Consider the following 6,000-nt stretch of genomic DNA (forward strand, 5'->3'; position numbering starts at 1 on the left):
CACCTGCTTGGTCTGGAACTTAATATCATGATCTGCCAGCCTCTTGAGGCAATTTTCTGCCTTTCTTAATTCTGACATTAAGTTTCTGGCAACTGACTGTTAGCAATAATGTTAGCTAGTGGATGCAAATTTGTCCCACATGCTAACTCAAATTTCTGACTATACTTAAAAGTTTTCATGATGCGAGTTAGTACATGACTTCAGCTTCTATAGGTTCACAAGTCATTCAGACTTTGTGAATCTGTAAAGTAATCCATCATCCATGTATGTATTGCTTTCTCTGTATAGGTAAATCCCAAGTTGTCTAGGTTCTCATGTTTAGATTCAGAGTTTGGGGATTTGCAAATCCACCAGCTGAGTACCCTAAACTTAGCTGTGTGGCACTATCATGACAGTCAACAGCAGAGAACTACATGAGATTCTGAACCTCTTTCCTAAGGATTATCCTCCTGAAGCGTATGAGAATAGAAGACCCTAGGATCCTGCCTTTTGTATAATTTGAGTTATGGCATGATTTATGGGACAATAAGTGTTCATGTAAGATGAGAAGCACAGGAGGAAGTAAGACAAGGAGGAAGAATCCCCTAAATTAGCGGGTTACCTTTAGCGTTTTCTCTTTCTGTTATTTGATGAAAACTGATTTATTAACTCTGTAAAGTTACTTTATTCATTTAATCACAAAATTTGTAACCCTTTTGAACTATTTTGTTTCCTTATTTATAACACTGCCTCATTCTAGAAGTGATTAGAGGAAATTATGTATATGTATAACCTAGGCAGATTTCTGTTAAATGAGACAGATAACTTGTGCCATGATCTGTACAATGAATAAATTGTATAGATGTTTTTATTTTGATTTTGAAATAACTGTAGTTTTTAAGAAGTTGTCAGATATAGAGTGATCCTATATACCTTTCACCCAGTTTTCCCCATTCATTACAACTGACAATATTACAGTATACCCTATCAAGACTGGAAAACTGCCATTGGTAGTTCTATACCATCATATTACATATATAGATTCATGTAACCAGCACTGCAGTTAACATACTGACTATTCCATCACCACAAAGATCTCTATCTTTATGGTCATACCTACCCATTTTCCCACCATCATCCCTAATTCCTGCCGACCAGTAATCTGTTCACCCTATAATTTTGTCATTTCAAATACATTCCATAAAGCCTTTTTTTTTTTAAACAAATGAATTGTTTTATTATTTCTCATGTGTTAATTAAAGCTTTAGAAATCTGGTAGATCTTGAACATACCAAGATTGTTATCCATATTAAATAATGACAATTAATATACAAATTTGTTTTAGGATACCATTTCAAATTAGTTTTTTTCTATAACCTATATGCACATTAAATATTTTTATCTATTTCAGAGGACGAAGGCTTTATGACCTGAACAGCCTCAGCATTTTCTGTTGGTGATAGTAACTAACAAATATTAGATGAAACATACTACACACAGTGTGGTTCTTCCAATAAGCCTGGGGTTTGATCTAATAGCTATTTAACTATAGAGAGCCTTTTGGTCAGTTTTGTTTTCTGGGAGTGGGGATTTGCTATAAATCCAAATATGGCAAACATTAAAAAAAATCTTGACCTTTAATTTAGAACAACATAGTCATTCACTGTATTAAGTGTGTATGGATGTAGAGCATGTAGAAGAATTTTACAGAAGACAAATTAATTTAAAATATATTCATTGCTGTCTTAATTAGAAATAACCTTTTCATGCCCACCATATGTGATCATGTCTCAGGTTCAGTGAATAAACCTGTGATTAGGTCAGAGTCCGTTGTTAGGAACATATAAGCAGCCATCTGGCCCCTGGAACATCATTCTGCCCAAGGAGGAAGTACAAGCACTAAAGTAAAGTGAAAATGCCAGTACATGCTGAGAAAGAGCTAATGGAAGGATGGGACATTACCTAGACTGGTGATACTAAAAATTAATGAAACAATAATACCTATAAAACAGAATATGTGTGAATTTTATCCTCTGAGAAATGGGCTAGGGTAGGCGATAGGAAGACAAGAAAAGTATGATGACTTAGTCTACTGAAGAATTATTTAACTCATGTATCTGAAATCAAAACTAAAAACTGTTTTATACAATCTTCAGATGTTTGGTTACATTTTCAGGTAGGTATGCATTAATATTAAATGGCTAAAGAAGATCAGTTTTGTTCTCCCTGTAACTTGTCAGACAACTTAAAGTACTGCTTTAAGGATCATTGATTGAGAGGGAAGATTTAAGTGACAACAGTATATTTTCAGTCCTGTCCTATATCACATCTTTATGTTCACTAAGATAAAGACATTGTTGGACTTATGATTAATTTTCTTAAAGAAAGCAAGAAGATAGGATGTTACAGCAGATGAATCAAGGCCCAAGTACAATCTCAGTAGGCCAAAAAAATGGGCCAGGTTAGATACAATAAAATTGAATTGGTATAAATGTAGAAGTCCAGTCTTTGGAGTCAGATAGCTAATTGCACAAGGACTGCATGGGACATGTGACTTGTCATCAGTAAAAAATGGGAAACAACTTACATCTTTTTCTAACTACTACCTTTGTGGCCCACAAAGTGACATGAGGGTCAAAAGTAAATAAACAAAAAATACAATATATATGATGAACAAATTGTCTTACTCAATTTTATGTTGACTGATTTTCCAAGTAGTTCTGTGTTCATTTCTATAGAGGTATACATAAAGTAAGACATGTCTAAAAAAATTGTGGCCATTACGTAAAGGAGGCTCAAAAATATATTGGTGGAAACTAGAATGTTTTCTTACTTACAACAAAGGATTAGAGCCAAGGATAAGGGGTTTAGATTTTAATTTTGCCCCAACCACAAAGTTAGCATAACTTGGATGAGGGTCATATACACTGAAACAGACTCCAACACAACCTAAGAAAGAACTTTTTAGCCATATTTCCAGAATCCAGAGATGGACTCACTTGGAGGCAACGAGTCCCTTATCTCTGTAGAATTTCAAGTAGAAAATTTCAGTAGCCATTGTGGATGTACTATAGCAACTACCTAAACAACAAAAACATGACAGACATTTCGATTCTGAGGATTTTTTAAATGGATATCAACAATTCCCAGATGTACCACTTACCAACTTCTTGGGTGTCACTTAACTTCTCTGGGCCTCAGTTTCCTCCTATTCAAAGGACTGAGGGTTGACAATAATTTATAAAGCTGTTAGAGAGATTAGAGACTGAAGAACAATAGCAGTCTCCTGATTTCAAATCTCCCCATCACGTTCCCAAAATAACCGTAAGTTCAACAAGAGAACACATGAAACTGCATAGGACCTGTGACTTAAGTATTGCTAGGAGACGGAAAACACTGCAACCTTCAAGTGACTTAGAGGAACAAAAGGAACGACATCTAAGAAAACTTCAAATTACCCGCAAACCATCCCAGCAAACCTGTGAGTATGAAGATAGTCAGAGGATGGGGGCCAACGGGAAGAAGTGAAATACACAAAAATGTCAAATACAGATTGGGGTGTGGTAGTTCGCAGCCCCGCGGCGGGGAAGGGGTTTGGAAGTGTGCCAGGCCTGCAGTGGCAGCCTCAGAAGCAGAGCTTCGTGGGGAGGTTTTAGAGAGAGAGGCAAGATTGTACTCCTTGGATATGAGGTGGTGGAGGGAAAGAAATATGAAAGGAGTAAATGGAAGATCTTACTGAATACCATCGGCTGATTGTATCAATGTGAATATTATGATTGTGATGATTGTACTATGGGTTTCAAAGCTACTACCATTAAGGAAAACTGCACAACGAGTCATGGTCTCTCTGTATTATTACTTACAACTTCATGTGAGTTGTCAATGATCTAAAAATGAAATGTGTTATTTTAAAAACATTCCGTTTTAATAAAGGTAAAAATAGGCAAAATGAAACTATTGTTTAGAAATTTATATTTAGGGGGTAAAATAAAAGACAAGAAAGTGATTATCACTAAAGTCCATGCAGTGGCTTTTTCTACAATGGGAGGCAGAGGTTGTCATGGAAAAAGTGAGGTGGGGGTGTTTCTTACCCTCACTACTGTTACACTCTGTTTGCTTTACAATAATTAAGGTCTTCATTGATTTTAAAAAACTTACAAGAAAAGGTATTGACCTCCAGGCCATAGATTACAGAAAAAACACAGAAGTACAAAAGTAATAAGAAATAAATCTCTCTCTATTTTCAGATGACATGGTAGTATACCTGGAAAACTCTAGCAAATCGATGATAAAGTGAATTCAAACAATAAAAGAAAATTAACACGTAAAAATCAGTAGCATTCATATACATAAATAATAACCAGCTAGAAAATATAATGAATGTGAAAAAATTTACAGTGGTAACAAAACAGATAAAGTATTTAGGAATAAACTTTACAAGAAATGATCAGACTCTATATGAAGAAAACTATAAAACATTTCTATAAGACCCAAAAATAGGCTTCAAAAAAATCAAAAAATATCTCTTATTCTTAGCACATCTCAACATCATCAAGATGTTAGTTTTCCCTAGCTTCATTTACAAACCTGGCCCCAACAAAAATTCCCATGAGCTTTTTTATAGAAGTAATTTGGTTTTAAATTTCGTGGACAAAATAAGCAGAGTCAGAGAAATGTGGGAGGAGGGGAAACAGAGAGCAATGAAGCAGAAGAGAAGGTCAGAGGGGTTCAAAACATGAGGCTGGATGGCCTATTGGTGTCTTTGGAGATGGAGAATGGGGGGGGGGGGTCACTAGACAAGAAATGCAGGAGATTTTAGAAACTGAGAACCACCACCTTCGGCCAGCAAGGAAATGAGGACTTTAGTTCTACAACCACACGCAACTATTCTCCCAACAGGATGAATAATCTTGGCAGCTGTTTCATCCCCAGGGTTTCCAAAAAAGAAAGCAGCCTTGATGACATCTTGGTTACAGCCTTGAGAAAGCAGAGCAAAGAACTATCAGGCCACCTGCATGTCTGACCAACCTACAGGAGTGCACATGTATTCTATGCAGATCAACAAGGAGAAAACAACAGACTGCTGAGGAACATGAAATTAATCAGTGTGGTTTGTTATGTACAAAACTAATTAAATTACTCCAAATTCATCTTTTTTTCATTTTTTTTTAAATTTTATTTTGTCAATTACATTTAAAGGATTGACATTGATTTTTAAAACATAGGTGAGAATAGTCAAGACAATTTTGAAAGTATATTAAGGGAGACTTGCCTTACCCAGAAACTGAAAATTTTTTCAAAGCTACAATAATGAAATGATAGTACTATCTCAAGAACAGACAAATACATTAATAAAATAGAAAAGAGAGTCCGCATACAAAGTTATGTGTATGATAAGGTCATTATAAATCAATAGATAAGGAATAAATTTTTCAATAAATAATATTAGGACAATTGGTTAGCTGGAAAAAAATATGAGTGAGTTCTTTACCTCATTCTATATTGCAAAATAAAATATAGCTGGATTAAAGTATTAACTGTTTTTTTAGGGATGTGGAAGGATTGAACAAAAAAGGAAAAAAAGAAAAAACTCATGGACACAGACAACATTATGATTGTCGAGGAAAGGTTGGTTGGGGGAAGGTGGAGAGGGTATCGGGGACAAATGGTGATGGAAGGAGACTTGGGTTGGTGAACTCACAATACAGTGTACAGATGATGTGTTGTATAATTGTGCACCTGAAACCTGTATAATTTTGTTAACCAGTGTCACCCCAATAAATTCAAGAAAAAGGAAAACAGAAGCAACAGAAAAAATAATAAAATATAACAATGAAAAAAAAAGCCAAGTGAATATTGTGAATATTTATATGATCTGAAGATAGGAGAAAACTTTCTCAGCATTAAAGCAATTTTCAAAAATCCACAAGATGAAGGACCATAAATAATTAAAACCTTATATATCAAAATGTGCAAACAAAATATGATAAAAATTAATTTGGGGAAATAGCTGCAAAACTT

The sequence above is a fragment of the Saccopteryx leptura genome, chromosome 1 (assembly GCF_036850995.1).
Source record: "Saccopteryx leptura isolate mSacLep1 chromosome 1, mSacLep1_pri_phased_curated, whole genome shotgun sequence".
Lineage (NCBI taxonomy): Eukaryota > Metazoa > Chordata > Mammalia > Chiroptera > Emballonuridae > Saccopteryx > Saccopteryx leptura.